Source organism: Meles meles, chromosome 5 (genome assembly GCF_922984935.1).
Source record: "Meles meles chromosome 5, mMelMel3.1 paternal haplotype, whole genome shotgun sequence".
Lineage (NCBI taxonomy): Eukaryota > Metazoa > Chordata > Mammalia > Carnivora > Mustelidae > Meles > Meles meles.
This window is the reverse complement of record NC_060070.1, coordinates 101241897-101267341: the sequence shown is the minus strand read 5'-3', so window position 1 is coordinate 101267341 and position 25445 is coordinate 101241897. Positions and strand designations below refer to the sequence as shown.

The 25445-nt window shown below is 44.1% G+C and overlaps 1 protein-coding gene across 3 annotated transcripts in view; it reads left to right on the top strand.

The window, feature by feature from the left end:
• Positions 1 to 655: 655 nt before the first annotated feature.
• Positions 656 to 25445, top strand: part of ELOVL5 (ELOVL fatty acid elongase 5) — a 76846-nt gene continuing 52056 nt past the window's right edge. Inside the window, exon 1 of one of the 3 annotated variants that reach the window (XM_046004733.1) lies at positions 656 to 1717. The gene's annotated coding sequence lies outside the window, so the exon portion shown is untranslated. Of the gene's footprint in view, positions 1718 to 2560; positions 2584 to 3848; positions 3868 to 25445 lie in introns of those variants that run through there. The other 2 variants (XM_046004734.1, XM_046004735.1) reach the window with 2 other exon arrangements.

The window sequence follows — 25445 nt, the reverse complement described above, 5'->3', positions numbered from 1 at the left end:
ACAGTTATATAAGTCCATAATTAAAAATAAACACAAATATTTTGGTAGTACAGGCTTAAAACATTTTACTGATAAGTGAGTACAATAAAAACAATTGGGTGTACTGTAAAACTTGATATTTACAATTGATAATTGATATTATTAACTTGGAATACCAAGTTAAATTTGAAACTTTTAAAACCAGGAAAGACAGAACATGTATAGGGTAACAGAGAGCTGAACCAATTCCAGCCTTGGGTTGCTAGCAGAAGAGTGAAGAATCAATAAAATATCTTTGCCAAACTCTTCTATGTTTCTAGCACTTACTTTTCACACACCCCTTATCAGAAATCTTAGTTAATCTGTGTATTTCGGTTTCCATTGTAGCATTTACCACTGCATGGAGGTTGTTTCTCGACTGTATCACCTATTATTTATTTGACAGAGATCACAGGTAGGCAGAGAGGCAGGTGGGGGGGGTGGGAGAGGTGGGGGGGGGAGCAGAGAGCCCCAGGCAGAGAGCAGGGGGCCCACGCAGGCTTATCTGCAGGGCTCGATCCCAGGACTCTGGGATCATGACCTGAGCCACAGACAGAGGCTTTAACCCACTGAGCCACCCAGGCACCCCTGTGTATGTTTAAATTACCTAATTTGTATACAGTTTGTACACCTGTATTCTTACTGCAATGGCCCAGTGCCTGGAACACAGCTGGTGCATGATAAACACTACACTGTAATTATGTAAAAGAATTCCTTACATTAAATGGTTGACTATGCTGGCTCAATGGACATGGGTAGTAAGAGGGCGCAAGGAAAAAGGCTAAATTTCTGGGGCTATGGGGCAAGAGTGGATTACTGGGATAACAAAGGCCTGAAGTTACCCAACACCTGTAAAAAACAGCAAGGATCTATTTGTGCCTGCAGCACAAAGCACTCCGGCTTAAGTGGTTACACTTGTCTATCTGAAAAGGCGTCACTTATTGGCCACCTTTCCTCCTTTTAAAAGCCGCTGGAATAATTTCTAGAGTAGAAATGAAGTTGGTAGTGACCTCTGAGAAAAAGAGTCCCTAAGAAAAATCGCGGTAAGGGAGTTAACTATAACATCAATTTTGAGTGCTTTTCGCTGTTGCCTTGTCTTGCTCAACTGCAGACCTTCGCTCTGATGGTCTGCGTAGGTATTTAACCCTTTCAGCTAAAACCAAGGAGAACTGGATCCCTTTCAGAATCATAAAGGCGAGTGGACTTCCCGTCGTTCAAACGCGGCCATGCAACCTTGCCCTGCCTGGCGTTCAGCGATGCAGGGTTCAGAGCATCAGGAACTCCGCCGCTGCTATTGCGCAGGCTCTGCGTTCCACGCAGGCTTATTAGGAGGCAAGGGGGAAAAATTGCCCGGAGACACGTGAACCCGAGGGCACCAACCCGGGCCTCGGCTCCCCACTGCCTCGGATTCTGGAATTTACAGTCACGAAAGTTCTATTGTTTCGCTATTGGCTCCAGGGCCGCATGACATCATAGCGCTTGATTCAGCCTTCGGGCGCCGATTGGCTGGCCGCGCCATTGTGACGTCACGGTCAGCCCACGTTCTGATTGTAGATACCCGGCGCCTTCCTCTTCCCATCTCGGCGGTTCCTCGCTACCGGAGCCTCCCTCTCACATCCTCCTCGGCTCCGCGGGCCACGGGCGCCCCTGCTGCCGCCGCGCCGCTTCGCAAAGCTGCGGCTGCCCCTCGGACTAAGAGGTAAGCCGTCAGCTCCTGGAAACTTCGCCTGGGGCCGCCGCTCGGCCATGACACCGGCGCGGGCGCGCGGCCGGGACGCGAGGGCTGCGACCCGCCGTCAGGACCGGACCCAGGGCAGCTACGGCCGCCGGCGCGGCGCTGCGCTCCGCTCCGTCCGCGTGGCGGAGAAGCCCGGCGGCCCCGGCGGACCCCAGCCCGGCTCCCGGGGCACGGACGGCCGGTGCGGGAGCGAGGCTGGGCGCCTCGGGAGTTCCCCGGTGTAGCAGGCTCACCTGCTCGGCGAGGGGAAGCCGCCGGCGGGGACGTTTGCTCGCTGACAGGCGCCGCGGGGACTCACGCTGTGCCCAGACCACGGGCGGGAGGATGGCTCTCAGAGCTCGAGTCCGCCCGCTCTGTCGGGATGAACTCGCACATGAGAGGACCAGGAAAGCGCCCGCCGGGAGAGCGAGTGCTCTCGTTGGGGCAGAACGGAACCTCGCTGAGTTCGGAGAACCTCTGCGGCTCGCGGGTCGGGTCGGCACCGGGAGCCAGGGCGCGCCCTCCCTCGCCCGCGCGGAGCCCGCGGAGCAGGCAGTGAGGAGACACCCCCCGCCCCCGGCCTTTCCTTTTCCCCTTTCCTCTCTCCGCCTCTGCCTCCCGGAGGGAAGCCCGCTAGCTCAGGGCCACTCGGGTTTTATTAAAACCAGAGAGCTGCTGCGGGCGGTACTCGGGGAGGGATGAGGCCGGCGGGGAAGCGGAGGGGGAGGGTTGGGGGGCGGGGACTCGAGGGCGATCTGGGCGGCCCTTTGGGGAGTCCCCGCGCGGGAGCGGAGGACCGGGAAGGAGGAGCGCAGCGCAGCAGCGGCTCTGGGCTGGCGAAGCCCCAGGTGGTGGCTTTTGAGTCTTGTAAGGGAAAGTGCCCTTTTACAGTTTCCACGCTTGTAAGACTCGCTCCTCTGTGCCGCGTCTGCCCGCCCGCGTCTGGATGGTGGTGGAGCGGGGGTGGGGGGAGTCGTGCCTGAAGCAAGAGTTGTTCTTTTAAACTGCCTCTTGCAGTTGTTCCGTTCTCTTGCACTTTAAGGGTGGTTTCCTCTTCTCACGACTGTAGTTAAGCTCATCTCCTGGTTTCTTGATTGCAGATTTGGAGAATGCATTAGGCCAACTTTGGTGCTCCAGGAATACGACTCTTCCGTACTTGGGGATCCCGTATGGAAGAAGCCGGTGCCTGACTTACTAGCTGGGCTGGGGAACCGAGAGGTGCCAGCGGTGAGGGTTGGAGGGGGCGGGGGCCGGGTAGGATTGTGGCGAGGGAGCGGCCTTAATTCTCCAATAACGGACCCGTGGCAGGAAGTGCTTTTTAGGGTTGTGCGGAAGAGCTATTGTTGCTTGTGAGATTTACTAACTTGTTCTTCTAACTGCTTGGTAGGTAACCTGTTGGTTTACACTTGTTTTACTTACACATCTCAGTCAACAGCATTTGGTGCAGAATCTGCAGATACCGATATGGCCGGTTTTGCATTCTATGACTGTGGACGTACACTTTAACTTTGTATCTTCGGTTAGGACACAAGTGAATTCCTTTTGTTGTCAGCTTCAGATGCTGCCTGGGATTCTCCTGGAAAGCTCCGCGCTTGAAGGAGAAATGTAGCTCACGTCCCTTTTAGCTTCTTACCCCAGATTATAAATTCTCATTTCTGGGAGCTTTTCTTGTACTGTTTCTCTTTTTTGCATTTTCTTTTTCCATTTCTAACTGCAGACAAAAAGGAAAATGTTATTGATGGCTACAGATGGCTAATTTTACAGAATATGGAACTTCGCTGAAAAGTGAAAGTAGAAAGCATATTAAAATTTGTCAGATTTTTCAAGAAAAGTATCTTATGACTTCAAACACTATCCTCGTCCTCTTGACCCAATTTTCTTATGTATAAATGGGTGTTTTCTGTTGCAGAATTTTTACAGATTTCCGGAGCTACTAATGGAAGTCTGGCTTGGGGTCCACCAAATAGTGGTTTAATAAATGCTTCCTTATTTTTCTTCCTGGGAAAGTGAGATTTAGAGGATTTGGCCAATAATAAACCTCAAGAATCTCAAGTAACTGGGAAAATATTCAAAACTTGAGGTTTTCACAGATACAAATTCCAGTATCCTTATGAAGTCACTGTTGAAGTGAGGTAAGTTATCTCATTGCCTGGAACTAGCAGAGCCTCGTTTTTTCCACCTGACCTCTTAGAGACCTTAATGTGTATGCAAGGATCTTTTTTTTTTTTTTTCCATTATCTTTTCTTTTGCTCTCAGCATAATATTGATTGCCCTCCTGCTGCTAGAGATGAGTCTAAATCCTTGGGTGTCTTATTTTCCCGATGAATTATATAAATCAAGGCAAAGCTGTTTACCTTCCCTTCAGGCACTTTGATGTCCAAGGACATAGTAGAGAGTGTGAGTGATAGTTTTATTTCTTTTTTTACTTGGCCACATCCTCTCCCCTAGGACATTTTGATGTTGAATTACTCTTCTGTGCTGCTAACTCTTCTGTTACTGATGGGATGATCTTTCCACTAGTTATCCATAAATACGTCTTCTTTTTTGAGGGGCATTCAGTTTCAGGTATCGATGGGAGCCCCTCTGAGTAATAGTTGTTTGCCAGATGTAGTTCTTATAACATCTGTTTGAGAAGTGCTGTCCCCTACCTCCTCTTTGAAAGAATTGACACCTAAGGCCTAGAGATGCCAAGTGACTTGTCCAAATTCACATAGCCTTGTCTCCAGTATCATACCCACTCCTTCTGTCCTTGTACTGCCAGGATTTGTTCAGTCAGCTGTGTCTAATCTATGTAACTCTGTTACACCGTAACTTAAAAATCTAACCTAGTCGGGGTGCTTCGGTGGCTCAGTGGTTTAAGCCGCTTGCTGCCTTTGGCTCAGGTCATGATCTCAGGGTCCTGGGATCGAGTCCCGCATTGGGCTCTCTGCTCAGCAGGGAGCCTGCTTCCCTCTCACTCGCTCTGCCTGCCTCTCTGCCTACTTGTGATCTCTCTGTGTCAAATAAATAAAATCTTAAAAAAAAAAAATCTAACCTAGTCAACCTAAGATTGAGAGTTTGCCATCTTTCAGATCTACCTAAAATCTCTTCCCTTCCTTTTTTTCCCCCCTAGATGTCTTTTTAATTCATTGACTTGTCAGTTATATGTAGTTTGTTTGTGTTGGGAGAGGTTATATACAAAGCTGAATGATACAGTTCTAACTCCCAAAAGTCTTCCTGAATTGGTTTACATGTTAATCCTTCCATACCCGTAGGAAATCTATGCCTTGCACTAAAAAGGGGACAAACACAGATTTCTGGAGGATTTGTGTAACTATGCCTGGAAAAGCTTTATGTGGCAGAGCTATTTATGTTAGACATATCAACGCTTACCACCATAAGATTGGTTAGGATGCTTTCAGTACATACAGGAAACAGAAGATTTGACTCAAATGGGCTTAAATGACCACCTGACCTGAAAAATTCTGAGGGCAAAAGTTTCTATCAGTGTCTCTGCAGCCCTTTCAGATGATGGTTATGTCCAGAGGCTGATTTTGCAAGATGACTGCCAGCAACTCTCTGGACCTCATTAACATTCTCATGTAGGAACGTCATTTTCCATCACCTTCCAAAGAGGGCCCTTGGCTTTGAGGGAATTAACTTAAGCCTGGAGATCTGGTAACCTGGGGGCCCACCCCAGAACTGAGGAAGTGGATTTAAATCTCACCTCACCTGTTGAGCTGCCACTATACCTTCAGTGAGGACCAGTGTGGACACAGGGGAAGTCAGCCACATTGTGAACTGGAAGGGCCTCCAAGGATATCAATCCTAAAGAGATGATTGGATTAAAGTGGGTAGAATTGAGTCAGCATTTGAATGTAGCCTTAAATTTCATAAAGGAGTCTTACTGATTTGAAAAGATAGGATAGGCTTCCAGGACAGAAGGAGTTTGGAGAGCAAACATCTGTGGAATCACTGGGCAAAAATCGAGTAACCCAGTTGGCTGAAGCTGATACTGCAGAAGTGAAAGGAAAGGTTACAAAGACAAGTTGTTGATGATAATAATGGCTCTTTATTACTGAGCTCTTATTAGTGTCAAACCCTGCAGTGACGGCATTACATGGATTTATTCCAGTTGCTGTTAATTGGTGCTGTGAGCCTTCCCCGCTTTACAGATGAAGAGTTGGAGGCTTAGCGAAGTTTAGACCCTTGGCTAGGGTCACTAAACATTCCAGCCCAGGTCATCTTGAGCCCCTAGCCTGGCTGCTCTCCTGAGGTTACAGAGTAGCACTGAAGCTTTCCAACTAGGAGTACAGTATGACTGTGGTGCTCCAGGAGTATGACTCTTATCAGAATGTGTAGGATGGATTGGCTTGGACGGAGGCTAGGACTTGGAGATGGGTTGAGGCTGTTAGGCGGCCAGGGCAGTGAGAAAACCCCACGTGGAACCACAGCCACCAGCACAGGCTGGGGAGAGCTACTTAAATGTACGAGATTATTTCTAGGATAAGTACATGAGACCTGGAGACCAGTGGATTTGAAGATGAAGAGCACTCATAGGACTGGTTGAAGAAACGTGGCGTTACAGAGGAAGAAAAAGGAAGCTTTGCAATCAAGTGGAATATCCAGATGGCCCAGATACATATCTGGACAGGCTGTTTCATACACATACACACACACACCCCCATCTCTCTTGGCCACTTCTTTTTTGTCACCCTTCACAGCTGCGTGTTTCCACATTTCATCCATTTTCAGAGTTGCTCATGTTTCAGCCTATCTTGGGAGAGATGTGACTTAAAACCTGCGGCCTCTTAAAATCACTGCAGGCACTTCACATTTTAATATTACTGAAATCAGAACACTTCCCAACTTTTAATGAAGTATCATTGGTGAGAGTAGGAAAAGCCAGTATTGGTAAACTCATGCAGCTGATTCTGGCCGAGCCAGGAGTAAGAACCAAGGCTGCTGGGCTCCATCCCTCAGCTGACTTACCTCAGCTAGTGTAATGGATACAAAAATCAGTGATGCCTCATGATACAGGATTATAGTAAAGTGTATGCATAGTTCTTTATTACGATTGAAATAATTTGAGAAGACGGGAAAGCATAGTTGTTTAAGTAGGGGGACCTCGCCTTTGTATAGAACCTGGCTTCCTATCCTAACTTGCCACCAACCAAGAGAAAAGCTCTGGGTATTAGTCTCTTTTTCTTTAAGAGATTAAGGTGACTTCCAAGAACTAAATTTTTTTATTTTTACTTTTGCCAAGAGCAAATCCTTTGTCTGTTTGACTAGGGATAGAGCGTGGAAGTTGAAATCTATTTAGGTCCTAGAAAGGTGACGGCAAAATCAGTGATGGAAGTTACAGTTTTCTCCCTGAGGTTAAGCTTGACTACTGGACATGTTCTGGCCTAGCAAAGTGAATTGTTTAGGAAAGTAACCTGACCTAATTTTGAGTATTTGTAATACAGCAACCCCCCCACCCCACTCACTCACACATATCCCCGATCCCCCTTTGAACCCATAAATGTTATCATTAGCAAACTGTTTGGTTCCCACTGGGCTCCTGCTGGTATATTTCCTCAGTAGGAACTTTTTTTTTTTTTTTACTCATGTGTATTTCCTTTTATATTTGTGTGGTCCCTGTATATAAAGTATTGGTACTTAGTGTTCAGAAAGACTAAATTCCCACCCTTTCTCCTCCCCAGCCCCGTTCCATTTGTGTTTGAAGTACAGTGATGTGTAACCTTCTTTCTTAAATTAGACATTTGTACTTTTGTTTGATGTCTTTGCTGACAGAGACTTAGGATATCATTTCTTTTTAAAAAGTGTTTTTGTGCTGATACTGTCATGCTTTCTCTAGTTAGGAGAGTAACCATTTTCTTGAAACACCTGCAGTTTCTAAGTATAATCCTACTATGTTAGCACCCTCCTGCTAGTACATGCTGGTTACAGTTTCCATCTCTATGAAGTTCTACCTTTGCCCTTTCCTGTCCCTGTTGTCAACAATTTCACCCTGTCAGAACAATCTTTATAAGCCCATACTAAAAAGACCTAATTAAAGTCATGCTGGAGAATTGGCCACTCAAGTGTTTATTTTATCTGTTATTCTGAACCTCAGAGACCTGTTCTCCTCTTGTCCTGGCATAATAGCAAATGCTACTACAGAGTAATTGTTACAAATTTCTCTTTCCCCGAAGAACAGTTCTCATGATACCAAATTCGATAATTATTCATTACCTCTCTGGGAATTTGGCAGTGTGGTGTATGTCTCTAGGGGGTAGTGTTCAGGGTACTTCTGCTTCAGTTTTTGGCAGAGGAAATAAATTAATATTTACAGAAGTTGTTACCTCCATCTGCCATATTTGTGAGCTGTTATGTACCTCTGAAAATTTGAGTTTTACTTACAGAACTTCTAAATATTTACTGTGGATCTGAGGTACATTTATAAGATGCCTTTTTTTAAGTAAGCAAAGTTGTGGGAAGTTGATTAAAGCCACTGCCTTTCAAGTTAGCAGCCACACGTCCAGATGGGGTTCCAGCTCTGCCACTTATGACTGGGTAGAACTGAGAGGTGGTAATATCTTTGCCTACTTTGGAAAGGTATTCAAACCATCAGTAGTAAACATGAAAGTTAAGTTGGCGGCTGAATTTGATGATCATGGTAAAAAGATCTCTCTCCTGTATAGGATGTCCATTGAAGCATTGTATATAATAACAAGATTGCAAGATACAATAGGGTAAATGTCCTTCAGAAGAATGAATTACAGCTGGGCAATAAGCAGTTGCTGCTTATAAAAAGAATGAGCCTATTCTGTGGGTGCTGAATATAGCTGTTCAACAGCACATACTAGGTGCTTTTCTAAAGTGCTCCACCTATATTAATTTATTTTGGCCTCACAAAACCCTACAAGATAAGTACCAGATGCAGAAATTAAGTTACAGAAAGGTGAAGTGACTCATGTAAGGCTCCACAGCCAGTAGCTGGCAGAGCCAGGTTTCAAACCCACGCAGTCTGGCCCTAGACAGCTCTCAGCCACCCTGATACTCTGTAAGCCTGGGAGACTAGGTAGCCATCTTTCCATTTGCAGCTCTAGACATAGAACTAGAGGAAACAAAGTTGTTTCTTATTCATCATTACATTCTGAGAGGTTGACGGTATAATGAATATAGAACTTTTGACAATAACTGATGAGAGGTTGATGGTATAATGAATATAGAACTTTTGACAATAACTGAACACAGGTTTAGACAAAGAAAGCTAACAGAATAACATTTATGATCAGTCCTTGAAAGGGTAAACTTTTGTTTCTTCTCGAGTCCTTTTTTCACAATTCTGCACTTTAGCATTCTCTTTTTGGTGTAATCAGCAGCACAGACACAGAAGAGTTCTAGAATCTTTGGTGTAAAAAAATCCGTACCCAAAAGCTCAATTGCCAATAGGCTGGATTGGTGTGACTGGTCATGGGCATCCAGCATCAGTTTCCTTACCTGGCCTCAGATGCAGCTGGTTTGATTTACAAGGTGTATAAGACCTGAGAGGTGTGGGCTGGGACGGAAGGGCACCCAGATCCTCTAGGGAGCCTCTGTCTCCAGCTTGTCTGATTTCCCTTGGACGGAGGTGTAAGTCATGTGGATTTTGAAAACATCTACTAGGTCATTCTGACACAGGCCCGGTTAAAGGGCACCTGTTCAGGCTCAAGATAGACACGTTTATCACCACCCTTAGTTCTCTTGGGGTTAAGAGTCTCTTAGAACTTTTTGATTTTCTTTCTGGGTGTGGGTCAGTAGATCTAACAACATGATTGTTATGTTCCTAAAATAAGAGAATCACAAAATTCAGAGTGGCCTATATATTAACGTGGACTATGACCAGGTGGTAACTGCTGGCTTTGGACATACTCTGTAGAAGAGACGAATAAATGATTACCAGATTGTGTTTGCTTTAAAAAATGCCACATTGTAGCAAACTTTTTTTTTTTTTTAATTTGAGAGAGAGAGTGAGCACAAATGGGGAGGGGCAGAAGGAGACGGACAAGCAGACTTCTTGTTGAGCAGGGAACTCACACAGGGCTCGATCTCAGAATCCTGAGATCATGACCTGAGTCAAAAGCAGATGCTTAACCCACTGAGCCAGCCACCCAGGGGCCCCAAACTGCGTGCGCGCACGTGTGTGTGTCTGTGTGTGTGTTTTAAACATATTTGAACTCTGCCTCTCCCTCTCCTCATTCACCTCCATACCCTAGTAACATTTATAAAATGTGGGTGTTTGGATTCAGTTTAAACAAAGAAATGTGTTCTCATGTCATGTGCCTTATTTATGTTAGACAGGCTCGAATTTAAATCCTTCAAGACTTCTGGGGGTTGCATAACCTATCTTAATTATGTTTTTCCACCCTCTTTTAATTTCAACCAAGGCTATGATGTTGCCTTTGTGTATTGGTATGAATTAGCTTGAAGAACATGATAATTTACTTTGAATATTCAAGTAATCACATCAGAGACTGCAATCAGATAAGAATTATAAGTAGCTGCCCATAGCAGAAAAGCTTAAAAGTCCCTTAAATGGTTGTCTCCCAGCTATTTTCTTTTTTTTTAAGATTTTATTTATTTATTTGACAGGCAGAGATCACAAGTAGGCAGAGAGGCAGGCAGAGAGAAAGAGAGAGAGAGAGAGAAAGGGTGCTCCCTGCTGAGCAGAGAGCCCAATGCGGGGCTCGATCCAGGACCCTGGGATCATGACCTGAGCCGAAGGCAGAGGCTTTAACCCACTGAGCCACCCAGGCACCCCTCCCAGCTATTTTCAACTGGCAGTCTGACTTAGATGTTTAGGAATATGAGGCATTTCTTGGGCTCTTTAAGCTTAGTCTTTAAGACAGTCGTTAGAGGCATGCAAAAGAGCTCGATGTCCATGATGGGCTTTGGCCATCGATTTTCTTGAAGCATGCTTATAGAGGAGACAGTGGTTGCCCAGTGAAACAGATGAGAGCTTCTCCAAAGAGCCTCTTAAACACAGTATCTCAGGACTCCTGTGTCCCCAGGAGAATGCTATAAATACTATGCTTGCATCCTCTTCAGAGCAGCTCCTTCTTATTTACTTGGCAAGGACTGGTAGGTTTGGAATAGGCTCAGCGACCCCAAAGGAAGATGGCTATGAATGCAGTACACAGAGAGATGCTTTTCACTGAGCCTTGGTACAGAGCTTCATGATTGAGTTTATCATTTTGAGAAATGGGACTGGCATATGTTAAAGGACTTCCCAAAATTCAAGATTTAGGTGAGTAATTGCAAAGTACTGTTGGAAGACCAATCTCAGTGGGTGATGTACAAGGCCATAGATTTGACTGTCCACCTAGTTTCCATCTCATTTATTTCTGATACACCTCTTCTGAGCTCCAGAATCAACTTCTCCTCAGCGAGGTTCACCTGGATGCCCTACAAACATGTCTGTCCTGTTGGCCAGCGTGGTCAGGGGCACCACCATCTGCCAGTTTGCCCAGGTCTCGAGCCGGCACTGGTGTTTGGGTCCTTCTCTCTTATCAGCCATGTCCTTTCTTCCCTCACAGTAGCTGTCAGTCACCAAATACTGTCCTTTCAGGCTCCTCTCTGTCCCTCTCTGCAGCTCCCCCCACCCCCAATCGTCCAACCCTTGTAGCACTCGGATCCTAACCAGACAACTACAGTTTCTCCATGTCTCCTTCCTGTCTCCTCTCTGGTCTGGTTCATATGCTGTTGTCACAGCAGTGTCCTGACGCCTTAATAGGATCCTTTCACTCCATCCTAAAAGCTTCATTTTCTCTCTCTTCATTTCCTGCCACTTGATTGCCTGCACCTCTCACCCTGAACACACCACAGACTTCATTTCTGTTCATGTGCCTGTCTGTTCCCATCTCTACTCTGTGCAGGCTGTGTCTGAATGCCTCCTCATCAGTTGTTCCACAGCAAACAGACACACACAAGAGTAAAGCCAATTTAGTAGCAGAAAAAGCTCTGTTGTTCATGAGTCAAATCCTCACACCCTAGAGCCTGTGGTCTTTTTGACTGAATCAAATGTTCCCACCCCTGCCTACTTGTGTAACCTTGGTTCTGATACCTAACCTTTGTGTGCCTCAGTTTCCTCATTCTTAATGTAAGGATGACTTTCCTTTTCTTTATTTTTTTTTGTTTGTTTGTTTTCAGCATAACAGTATTCATTGTTTTTGCACCACACCCAGTGCTCCATGCAATATGTGCCCTTTCTGTTACCCACCACCTGCTTCCCCAACCTCCCACCCCTCACCCCTTCAAAACCCTCAGGTTCTTTTTCAGAGTCCATAGTCTCTCATGGTTCATATCCCCTTCCAGTTTCTCTCAACTCCCTTCTCCTCTCCATCTCCCCATGTCCTCCATGTTTTTTGTTATGCTCCACAAATAAGTGAAACCATATGATACTTGACTCTCTCTGCTTGACTTATTTCGCTCAGCATAATCTCTTCCAGTCCCGTCCATGTTGCTACAAATGTTGGGTATTCATCCTTTCTGATGGAGGCATAATACTCCATCGTGTATATGTACCACATCTTCCTTATCCATTCGTCCATTGAAGGGCATCTTGGTTCTTTCCACAGTTTGGCGACCGTGGCCATTGCCGCTATAAACATTGGGATACAGATGGCTCTTCTTTTCACTACATCTGTATCTTTGGGGTAAATACCCAGCAGTGCAATTGCAGGGTCATAGGTAAGCTCTATTTTTAATTTCTTGAGGAATCTCCACACTGTTCTCCAAAGTGGCTGCACCAACTTGCATTCCCACCAACAGTGTAAGAGGGTTCCCCTTTCTCCACAACCTCTCCAACACACGTTGTTTCTTGTCTTGCTAGTTTTGGCCATTCTAACTGGTGAAAGGTGATATCTCAATGTGGTTTTAATTTGAATCTCCCTGATGGCTGGTGATGATGAGCATTTTTCATGTGTCTGATAGCTATTTGTATGTCTTCACTGGAGAAGTATCTGTTCATATCTTCTGCCCATTTTTTGATATGATTATCTGTTTTGTGTGTGTTGAGTTTGAGGAGTTCTTTATAAATCCTGGATATCAACCTTTTGTCTGTACTGTCATTTGCAAATATATTCTCCCATTCCGTGACTTTCCTTTTCTTTTTGCTCAGTGTCTGGCACATTTATCTCTGTGTCCTCCGGACGTATACACCATCAGGCGTGTGTTAGCTGTCTGGCAATTATTTGCATGAATATGTCTTTAAAGATGTAGCTTTCACGTATCAGTTCAGTAATCTGTGCTAATGGCTGTGTGAAGATGAGTGGTAGCCTGAGAATGCAAGATATTTCAGGAATGAGGAGCCCACCTAGCAGGGGACTGTGGAGGACTGGCTTCCCTGCCTGTAGGGTTACCGTTTCCTACTCCAAGCTGAGCGTAGAGAGCAGCAATAGCCCTCGGGCCATACAAATTGCCGGACATCCGACTTAGCCGGGAGCAAAGGTGACTCGTCCTATTATTTTAAAGAACCTTGCTTACTTGCTTATTACCTTGTAAAGCATTCACGGAGGCTATGCCAATGATAGACCACACCCATGGCACTATGCCTAGGGAAGGAAGAGAGTCAACTCTGGTATCTTGACATCCAGCTATTTCATGCTAAAATAGTGAAGGACGCTGACACACTTTTTAAACCTTATTTTGGTTGGCCACAATAGGTTGAAGTAGACTGTATAGGTTGGACAGAGCCTGTCTGCGTCAGTAGCCACATGGTCATTAATTCATTGATCGTTACAGTCTCTCGCCATTGAAGATTCTTGCGTGCTACCCTCTGCTAAAGAGCATAGTTCTGCCGTGACACGTGACCGTACACGCACTGGCAGAGATTATAATCCAGTAGAAGAGGTGAGATGTGTACTTGAGTCAGCATAATTATTGGTACTGTGGAAATGGCCATGTCTTTTACAGTAAGGTTTGGCTGTAAGTGATGGCGATTTCAAAATAACAGTGGCTCCAACAGGGAGATCTCAAAATAAGGTAGAAGTTTTTATCTCCGATGAAAGGTTGCACAGGTGGTCCAGGACTGGTTTAACCTTCCATGGGCTCCCTGCCAGCTCACTGTGCATCAGGTTTAGCATGTGATATCCCTGTCTTCCAACCAGCAGGCTGAAGAGGGAAAGAAGGAGCAGAAGGGCCATCTGTGCCTTCTCTTGGGTAGGTCCCTAGAAACTGCCCCTGGATAATTTTGCCTGTCCCCTTGGTCAGAACTTAAACATGTGGCTATATTAAGCAAGAGAGGCTGGAAAAATCTCAGTGGATTCTGGCCATACGCAGCCAAAAGTCCTGCTACTTCTCTACAGAATTTAGGCAATAACCCCCAGTCTGTACCACAGGTGGTAGAGGAGATTGACAGTCCTCCTGCCCACATGAAATTTAGACTAAGGGGGCAGATACTGACAAGTATCTGTATCAGTCCTACAGTGATGGGTCATACATGAGTTCAGTGCAGCGTGCCATGAGAACAAACAGGAAGGACACCTAATTCATATGGGGAGGAACAGGAAAGATTGCCTGGAGAATAAGCAGGATTCAGTCTGACGGAAGGAGGAAATAGGCAGAGTATTCTACAGATGCTCTGAAGAGAGAGGGGCAAGGGGATAGAGGAACATGTGAGGAACTGAAAACATAAGTCAGGAAAACCGGAGGAAGAAGCAGAGACCTTGATTATGTGGGCCCTGGGGACCATACTGAGAAGTGTGGACAATTTCCTGCAAGCCTTTAACTGGTTGTGAGGAGGTGAGTAACCCAGCAAGATGCTTTGGGGGGATGAGGAGCAAGACTGGACTGAAGGCAGAGATGATGCATCGGGAGGGAGTACGTTAATCCATTCGAGATGACCAGAAGAGCGGCTTTGGGTGTGGAAGGAAGTGGATACAAGTCCTACCAGTTTCATAGGAGCTTACAAACTGGGAAAGAGGAGTCCCTAAGTGGCTCAGTTGGTTGAGCGTCCGGTTTTCAGTTTCAGTTCAGGTCATGATGTCATGAGTCATGGGATTGAGCCGAGGGGCAGGCTCCAAGCTCAGCTGGAGTCTGCTCAAAAGATTCTGCCCCTCCCGCACTCATTCTCGCTCTTGCTAAAATAAATAAGTAAATCTTAAAAAAAAAAAAAAAAGAATAAAAGAAACTGGGAAAGAATTTAGAAGTAATTTGGCCTGCCTTTCACTTAACATGTTGAAAGCAAGGTTGCAGGTTGAAATAGCATGCCCAGGGTCACGCAGCTAGTTGGGGAACCGCATCCGAAATTTTCTCTGCCTAAACTTGTTCCCCTTTGTCACTGATGGATCTGCCACTAAGGCAGAACGGCATTGTGGGCTTCTGAGAAGGCAGAGATAAGGTGAAGCTGAGTGGCTTTGGATCTGGGTCTTGAGAATAATCTGCACAGCAGAGTGGAAAGGACCTCTGGATAGAGCAAATTACATGAGACTGGGCAATGTCAGGTGTGTTTGGTGCTCCCGAGTTCTGCAGTTTCTGAGTCCAGTCCTAGGATACTAGAAGAAAGTAGTACAAGATAATGCTACAGAAGTGTTTTGAAATCATGGAAGCCTTTAATGTAGGACTAAGTGGATTAGACTTAATTCTTTAAGCACTAGGGAGCCAATTAACACTTGGTATCAAAGGATTTAGTGTGATTTTCTTGACAGCAAATTCTGCATTTTTTTTTTTTTAACTTTTGCCTGTCTGGGTGCTTTGTATCAAGTGGTTGTGGTCAGCAGAATAGCAGCACCCCAAAGATGGCTGTGCCCTAATTCCCAGCACCTGTGTGAAGATGCCAGGGTACAGGGAAAGGGGAATTATGGTTGCAGATGGGGTTGAAGTTGTTGATCAACTAACTAAAATAGGAGATTATCAGATTATCCCAGATCATCCAGGTGAGTTTGGTGGTAATCACGGGTATCCTTGATTGTGGAGGAGGCAGGCAGAAGACTAGAACAGTGGTGGCGCAAGGAGACTTGGCCCAGTGTTGCTTGCTTTCAAGATTAATGAAGGAGGGGCGCCTGGGTGGCTCAGTGGGTTAAAGCCTCTGCCTTCGGCTCAGGTCATGATCCCAGGGTCCTGGGATCGAGCCTCGCATCGGGCTCTCTGCTCAGCAAGCAGCCTGCTTTCCTTTCTCTCTGCCTGCCTCTCTGCCTACTTGTAATCTCTCTCTGTCGAATAAACATTAAAAAAAAAAAAAAAGATTAATGAAGGATCCTTGAACCAAGAAATGCAAGCAGGAAGAGGATTCTCCTGTAAGAGCCTCCAGAAAGGAGTGCAGCCCTGCTGCCATCTTGTATTAATTTGCTGTTGAACTATGCACACCCCTATTTTAGACATGGTTATATCCTGAAAGTTCTTGGTTGCCATTCTTTTGTTCTTCATAATGAGCTTGGTAATAGTGATTGAAATTACAGCCTATTTCCTGGGAAATGGGAGAGAAACCATTTCAGGGCAACTGTGTAGAACTTTTTGAAATGACAGATTTTTTTTTCTGTGCACCACATTGTTTTCCCACCTGTCTGTTGATGCTGTTTTATCTCTTTGATCACTGTCCTTTACTTGGTGGCATTTGCACCATGTAATTGGAGCTTAAAAGAAGAAAAGATGTTTTAGTGAAGGCTGTACTGAATATAATCTAAATTTTTTTAAAGCCAGTGAAGATAGGAGGTATGACTAATAAAATAATGACTTCCATAAACCACCCATGAAATAACTTTGATTTCATTGAGCTACTTATATTTCATTCTTCAAAAAAGCAAATGTGGGGCGCCTTGGTGGCTCAGTCGGTTTGGGGTCTGCCTTTGGCTCAGGTCATGATCCAAGGGTCTTGGGATCGAGCCCTGTATTGGGCTCCCTGCTCAGCGGGGAGTCTGCTTCTCTTTCTGCCTCTGTTGCTCCCCCTCCTTATGCTTACTCTGTCAAATAAATAGATAAAATCTAAAAAAGAAAAAAAAGTTTCAAAAAAGGAAACAAGATTGAAATAAGAAATCGCGTTCATTCTGACTTGACCAACTTAACTTTCTGTTCTCCCTTCCCTTTGCCCTTTGATTAAGACTTATGTGTGCTAAATTGTAGGTTGCATTTACCTTAATCAGTATCCTTATAAGATAGAGCCCTCCGAAACACCGAGAAAGCAGAAACCAAGTGGAAAATGGTTTGAAGCCCTGTTAAAAAGGAGATAAAGGAGAAAGTGTTGGTCCTGGTAGGTGCCCATTAGCATGTCAGCTTTTTCTTTGAATTGAATTGTTTCCGCTAGTGAAATAGTCTACTTGGCTGTAACATTTTCCAAACTAAGAAAGCAAATAAAGGAAAAATAAAAGAAAGATTTTGTAGAGAGAAACCTGCAAAAATACCTGCTCTCTAGCTCTGACCTAAAGGTGAGTGCCCTGAGCTTTGGGTGAAAAGTATGGAGTTTCTTCCTAACAGATGGGAGTAGGTAATACACCTTTGAGCAAGTAAATGTTAAGCTTCACACAAGATTTATTCTCTCATTGGCTCTGTCTGTTCCAAATAAATACGCTTCAAACAGTGAAAGGAGTCATGCTTGGAGAGGTGAAATGTCACTCTTAGATTCTTATTTTGGAGGAGGAGGGAGTGTCGAGCAGTTTTCTCCCTCTTTTATTCATGTGCATTCTCTGTCTCTGCTGACCTGCTTTAAACTTTAAACTTCAGCTGGGACTCTTGCTTTTCTTCTGCTAGTTACATTTCTGTGCACTGTCGCCGTAGCTGCACCAGACACCTCATTTAGAGGAAGAAAGGAGGTGAGCACATGGGCCAGCCAGTGGTGCTGGGATTAGACAGAGGCCATGCTCCAGCCTGGAGCAGGGGAGGGGGGAGGCTTGCTTTCTGAGGTGGCTACATTTTGAAGTTTTGAAAAACCTGCACAATGCTAGCTTGAACTGAATTGCAGAATGAGTCAAATGAGGATTTGGTGAAAACTGGACAACAGAGGTGACAGCAGACAAATGGGAAGTCTGGTTTTTAAAAAGGTGTTTTGTTATGACAAATTGAAGTCAGGAAAGTGAATTTTTGACTTTCATTCTAAGCTAGCAATTTCTCTTTCTATAAAAAGAATATGTAAGTACTTCAGCTTTTGTGTCATGGTTGATGAGTGGACTTACTGTCCCTGCAGAACTGCGTAAGGTGATTGGGCCACAGGAAAATTGCAGCTCTCGTTATTTATGACTTTAAATTTCGGTTTTGAGCGAGTAACAGTGTCCACGAGGAGTAGCCTCATTTGGAAAGGGGGGAGTTAGTATCATTCTTTGACTAAAGAAACTTCCAGAGTTTTCATGCCTACATGGTAATGTTGAAAATCAGCTCATCCTATCTGATCAGTGTTGAATTTCTCATCATACCATATTATATATAACTTGAACTGGTGGGGAACCGTAAGAACTTAATTATCTCCTGGGGGACTTTATTTTATTTTTTAATTTAAATTTAATTAACATATAGTGTATTATTGGTTTCAGAGATAGAGGTCAGGGATTGATCAGCCTTATATAATACTGAGTGCTCATTACATCATGTGCCCTCCTTAATGCCCATCACCTAGTTCCCCAACACTCCCTCACACCTCCCCTTAGTTTGTTTCCTATAGTTAAGAGTCTCTTATCTCTTGGGGTACTTTAAAATATGTTTATTGTAAGTTTTATTCATTATTGTTAGCTTGCTTTCAAAATGACTACAAAATGACTACATTTAAACGAGCTTCAAGTATTTGAGAGTGCAGTTTGTTTGTTTTTTTTTTTGAGAGTGCAGTTTTTAACTACCACTAAAATATAAAGATAGATTCTTTTTGAAGTATATTTGGGATAGTCACTGTTAAATTGGGAAGCTGAATTTATAATACTTTTTTAGCAATAAAACCTTGTAGAGAGGGAAAAATTCTATACATAACTGTTAATACATCTACTCAAATTTTTGGTCTTAGAACCTATACTTTTAAAAATTATTAAGAACTTCAGAGAGCTTTCATTTATGTGGGTTATATCTTGAAATTTACTCTGTTAGAAATTATTTTAAAATAACAACTTAAATGGTAATGCATCTAAATAATAATCCATTACATGATAACATAAGTAACCTATATTTTCCAAAACAAAAAAATTAGTGCATCATTAGGTAGGCTGGTTTGGGTCACTTTATCAAATAAATGTGTGGGGTACCCTACCTAGGATAATATTTAAAAGTAAATCCGTGCCTTCTAACAATGCTGGTTGCTTGTGTGAATGATCCCGGAAGACTGTCAGCAGTCAGTTTTTTTTTTTTTTTTTTTTTAATAAGGTTTTATTTATTTATTTAACAGAGGTCACAAGTAGGCAGAGAGGCAGGCAGAGAGAGAGAGAGGAGGAAGCAGGCTCTCTGCTCAGCAGAGATTTGGGGCTCGATCCTAGGACCCTGGGAACATGACCTGAGCCGAAGGCAGAAGCTTTAACCCACTTTAACCCACTGAGCCACCCAGGCACCCCAGCAGTCAGTTTTTTAAAATCCAAAGCAGAAAGGACTAAATTAAGAGATTGGTCTCAATAGCAATAAATAGGTTTTTAGATGTATATTTTATTTTTTATTTATCCCATTCTGTTTGCTATTTATACATTAATATTTGGGCTTCTAAATTGACTGTTTTTTAGAATAGTTTTTAAAATAGCTAATTTATTTTTTTGTTCATGCCTATTTGATACTGTTTGCCTATCTAACTTTTTTTTTAACTTTTTTTTTTTTAACTGCTGATTTTGGACAATGCTTTTGCTTTAATAAAAATTTGCTGCATCCCATCCCACTTCTCCATCTTGTTCTGTTTACTCCATTTAACTTTCATAATTTCATGTGTTAAAGGTCCCTCTGGCCTTTTTTGTGTAACGTGTAATCAAGTAGAACTGTAGTTGGGTTTCAGTGAGCACTGCATGCACCTCTTCTTGATTTTACTCTAGGGGATTCTTTGAAGAATCTTCATAGCTGCTGGTTCTACAATGTGTACATCAGGTACATACTGAACTGCACTATTTGTACCTACCAAGATTTTTCCAGGAGATGTATTTTGCACTGTCCATTGTAATAGTCATTGGTAGCCACAGTTATTCAGCACTTGAAATAGCACTAGTGCAACCGAGGGAACTGAGTTTTTAGTTTAATTTTAAGGAATGTACTTTTAAACAGCTACATGGGGGTCATGTCCCTCTTACTGGGCAGTGCAGCTCCAAGGGTTTCTGGCAGCTTCTTTTTAATGACTCATGCATGGCTCATTCTTGACCTCAGTTTTTTTGCAGGCTCATCTGTTCGTTTTTAGAATAGTTTTTTGGTGTATTTTGTCAGTTTTATAAGTGATATAGCAGGTAGGTTTCACTATCTGTAGGCTGCCTTATCCCTGGGGAGGGAACTAGTGGGAATGTTGGAGCTGAAGAAATGGAGACTGTTGATGTTGGCTGTTTTTATGAGATTTTGAGATGCTTCTAGGTGAGCTTTCAGGGGGAAAACAAGGTTAAGGGGAGAATTTTTAGGTTGGGGAGGCTTGAACAGATTTGTCAGCAGTAAGAAGAATCTTACAGACAGAGGAAATTGAAGGTAAAAGGAAATGGGAGTTTAATAAATTCTTGAAAGAGGCAGGAAAGGATCTAGAGTGCAGGTAGGAAGGTGGAAAGCCACTCTTTATGAATTTGAAGGGAAAAGAATGATTTTTTTTTAAAGTATTTGAATTTTTCTTGAAGTGAAAGTCACATAAGTGTCCATCTTAAAGTGGACAACTCAGTGGAGTTAGTTCAATCACAGTGTTGTGCTCCTATTGCCTCTAATTCCAAAACATTGTTACCACACCCTAAGGAGATCCTGGGCCCTTTATTGGTCACTCTGTTCTCCCTGCCCCCACAGCCTCTAGGCAGCCACTAATTGTTCTATCTTGATGTATTTGCCTCTTCTGCATATTTCATGAAAGTAGAATTATACAACATATGTAACCTTTTGTATCTGGCCTCTTTCGTTTAACATAATATTTTCGAGGTTCATCCAGGTGGTAGCAGGTAAAAAATGACAATTCATCTTGACATCCCGAATCTCAGCTAAATTAACAGTTCCTCCAGTTGGAGTTCCATAGGATTAAGGCTTCGCTGAGGTGGACGCAGCCTCGAGAGTATTGGTGGAATGGCTGACTGTGAGGTCCATTCTGAGCAGGGAGATGCACTCGCAGGGGCCAGAGCTGGGAGGGTCAGAGGTTTGAATCTGGTGGTGGTAATCACCAGGAGCAAAATGACTGCCATGGGGGAAGTGGGGAGGATGGGTGGGTAGGAAGGAACTTGCTTTAAAGAGGGGGGAGGAGTGTCCTATTTCAAGGGTGAATTTGGGGTCCCAAGTTAGAGAATAGATGTGGAAACAGGAGCCCATTGAAAGTGGGGGTGATCTCTTGTGTTCGTAAGTCAGGGTCACCGAGAACCGCTTGCTGCAGTGAGCAGGTGCGCAGATCCAAGTTTCTGAGTAGGCAGGTGAGGTGGAAGGCTCTGCAGCTGTGGCCTGCTGGGGACTGATGCAGCGCTGCTGCTCGAGGGCTGCTCATTCAGGTGGAAGCAGGGTGATAGACCTGGAGTTTCTTTCTGCTTCTTTGAGGTTGAGTCAGCCGTTCTGGTTGGTGCTGAGATTAGTGATGGAGTCGAGTGATGCTGACAGCAAGGCCACTGCAGGGCCCAGCTGTCTCCTCCTGACTGACTCCAGAATGAGGTTTTAAGGACTTCCTGGCTTTCAGAGTCTTCCCCGTTTTGTCCCCAGTCTCCTCCCCAGCATCACAACCCAGCATACCACCCATTCCACAGAGAGCTCATGGTTTCCCTTGTGTGCCACGCACTGGGCTGCTGGTACCTGGACCAGACCAGGCCCAGCGCTCGAGGACTTACATACTAAGTAGGTGTTAATGTGTATTTGGGGTGTGATTGGAGAGTAAACTGGAAGTCCTAACCTAGACTTGGGCTTTGGGGGAGGAGTCAGGGAAGATTTCTCCAGAGTGACCAACCTGTTATAGGAAGGTTGCAGCATAAAAGTGGGACAGGCGGATGAGGGCACTTCCATGCATAGGATCTGCCAGAGTAAATGTTGCAGTAGAGAAGGGGGAAGGAAACGGGTGTGGTTGGGGAGCAGAGCACTGGAGGGAAGGGCAGAAGCTGAGCTAGAAGCTGTTGTGAGCTGGTGCATGAAGAGGGCACTAAGCAAAGTGAAGGATTGTTGATTGTATCTAAGATTAAGGGACACGGTTGAGGTGCTTCAGGCAGAGGTGGCCTGATAAGTTTGGTGGCTTAACGATACTCTGGCGCAGTGTGGGCGTGGATGGGAGGGGACAGGAATGGACACCTGGAAGTCTGCTGTCAGGAATTCTGGTACAGATGGGAAGAGGATGTTGACAAGGAACGTGGGGGATGGCATCAACAGGTGAGAAGGTGACTGAAGCGCTGAGTCGTCTTCCTGTTCTGTCCTTCATGCCTCGTCCCATGCTGTGCCTTCAGTGTGAACTACCCATCCACACTCCGCCTCCTGGGCCTTCCGCCTTGAAAAGTCCTGAATAAGCTGGTCGCATGCCACTTGTGTGAGGGTTCCCGGTGTCCTGTTTAGAAGCAATCCATTTAACAAGTGTTCGTGAGGCTCTCACATGTTTGACAGTGCTTCAACTCCTTGCTGACTTGATTTTCTAGTGAAGGTAGTGTTATCACTTGCAGGTCAGCTATGGGGGCTGCGTGATGTAGTCGAGGTAAAATCAGAGACGTTCCTCAGGCTCACCCGTATCGTGGTTCTTCCCGGAGTGTGGCACCCCACTTCTCTCTCCATGCCTTTGCATTTGAAATACCCCTCCCTCATTCCTTGACCTACCCACACCTACTAATCTTGTGTCAGGTCAAGCCAGTGCACTGGGGAAGTCTCTTGATGGCCCAGCCCCAGATCTCTGCTTCCTCACCCTAGCTCTCACCCCCTTGGCTCTCCTCTTACCTGGTGCTTTTGTGGTGTTAACTTTCCATGTGTATATGATTCCAGTTACATTAGACAATTACAGACTCTTTTTTTTTTTTTTTTTTTTTTTTTTTTTTTTTTTTTTTAATTTTTTTTTCTTTTTTACAGATTGAGAGAGAGAGAGAGAGAGAGAGAGAGAGAGATTACAAGTAGGCAGAGCAGCAGCCAGAGAGGGGAGGAAGCAGGCTCCCCGCCAAGCAGAGAGCCCGATACGGGGCTCGATCCCAGAGACCCTGAGATCATGACCTGAGCTGAAGGCAGAGGCTTAACCCACTGAGCCACCCAGGCGCCCCAGACAATTACAGACTCTTAAGGTCCACTCCATCCAAGAGGGTGCTTGGAAATAATTCACATGCGTAAGTATCTACACATGGCTTATAATCTTCGTAAATTTCTATGAACGATAGATAAGATATAGGCACTTTAAAAAGAAAAAAAGCACAGCATTTGAATATAAACATCATATATTTGGCTTATGAGGCGGTAAGGGGTAACAACCTAGAACATGCGTTTCAGATTGAAGAATAATTCCCAAATGACTCTACTTTGCTGTGTCTTTCCATCACTTGTTTTGTGCTTGGGTAGGACATTTAAACATGTGAGAAGCTGGTCAGTCATAAATTGAGTGGGAAACAAATGGCATTTTGGAAAAGTTGTTGTGCACTGACCTTTCTGAAAGAACTTAGCGGTGGGATGGGATTTTCACCTTAGATAGTAGGCCTGGAGGGTGGGGCAAAGTTGGGAGAATTAGTTTAGCACAGTCTGTGTGAACTAGGGTTATCGGTGTCTGAAAAAAAGTGTTTGGCCTTGGGTTAATTTGTACCCCCAGAGGGGTTGGATTTTTTTTTTTTTTTAAGATTTTTATTTATTTATTTGACAGAGAGAGATCACAAGTAGGCAGAGAGGCAGGCAGAGAGAGAGAGAGAAGCAAGCTCCCTGCCAAGCAGAGAGCCTGAAGCGGGACTCGATCCCAGGACCCTGAGATCATGACCTGAGCCGAAGGCAGTGGCTTAACCCACTGAGCCACCCAGGCGCCCGGATTTTTTTTTTTTATGCAGGCTTTTTCTAGTGTTTGTGCATCTCTGGAAGCTCTTTCATATGTCGAACCTCAAGTTACTACTTCTTTTTTATCTTCTTTGGAAATAAATTTTGATGTTTTGTTTTGTTTTTATGATAGCTTATCCCTCAACTTTTTGTCTTGCCAAAGCCTAGTTATTTCAAACTCATTCCCATAGGCCTGGTTTTCTTTTTCTTTTTTAAAAAAAAATCTTAGCTATACATAGCCATGTTTTTAATGTGTATTTTAATAACAAATTTAGATAATTAATATCTAGAGATAAGATATATCTATAATCTTTTCACATGCCTGCATATCAATATTTTAAAGGGATATGGGAAAAGCTCATTATTCATCCTGGCCCTAGAAACTGACAAGTACTAAACATGATGGACACATTTCTCATTCCCTATCACGTTAACCTCCAGAACATCCTTACCAGAAGTCTTCACTTATTTTTTTAGTCCCAGCATGGCTGAAATCACAATATCATTATTTGCTTTTATGACATTTCTAAGCAGGCCTGCTACCTGAGATTAATAAGACCTTATTTATGCTGCCTACAGGATACCAAAGTCTTTATGATGATTTATTTATGTGGGGGAGAGAACCCAAATCAAATGGGTGTCACAGAAGCACTGCCATCAGTTTTAACCATCCGCCCACTGACACTGTTGTATACCATTGTCTTGGTGTTAGGTTGCCTTGGGCAGAAATTATTCCCCATAGTACATTATTACTTAGTACCCAGCAGCGTGTTACAGGTACTTGTGAGTTGCTATTTTGATGCACTTGCTTAATTTCCTAGCTAAGTTAAACTTAGTGTAATGTCACTGCAAAGAGAGGCAGTTACGAGCTCAAGTTGTGGAAACAGAGGGCCAGGGTTTGACACCCCTACAGCAGGTACAGACTCAATGACAGTACGCAAAGAACACTGGTGTGTGAGCCTCCACTTTCTTTTCTGGAAAGTGAGAAAAATAGCCCTTTACAAGGCTAATGAGATTAAATGGTGCATGTGAAGTGCATGGTAGCCTGCTTAGCAGCACTGAGTGTTAGTTACAATTATGATTACCATTGTCATGTTTTCTGTTTTTAATAATGTTACCGTCCTGAAGCCAGGGACTCTCTAAAGGAAGAATATTATGGTTTCATAATGAAATCCTCTTAACTCATTAGTGAGGTGTTACAATCTATAACGGTGAAAGATTTGTTTGATGCTGGAACAAATGAGGATGGAGTTAATGCCATTCATCCTATTAGACCTTGGATAGCTTATCCTGATGCCTGCCTGACATTTTACTGAACAAGTTTTCCTTTCTTTGTGACTTAATTCTTGGACAGTGTGCCACTTGTCATCATGAGGATTTTTGTGACCCAAGTAGGAGTTGATTCATTCTAAATTGAAGCCGTTGGGTCCTGTGCCACTTACTTATTCTGGATGTGGTGATTGAATGAAAAGTCCAGCAAGAGAACTCTTTGGGATTTCTCATTTGTGTCCTGTGAAATGCATATGAAATTTCTCTGTAAGCCAGTCAGTATTTTTCTGATTGCTCACTCAGTGCCTCCACATGGGATTAGAAAAATCAGGCTGTTTTATGTTGCTTTATTGACAAAACTAGTAATGACACAAACTGAATTTGGCTGACTCTGCTACTGATTAGCAAAAATGGCCTATCTTCT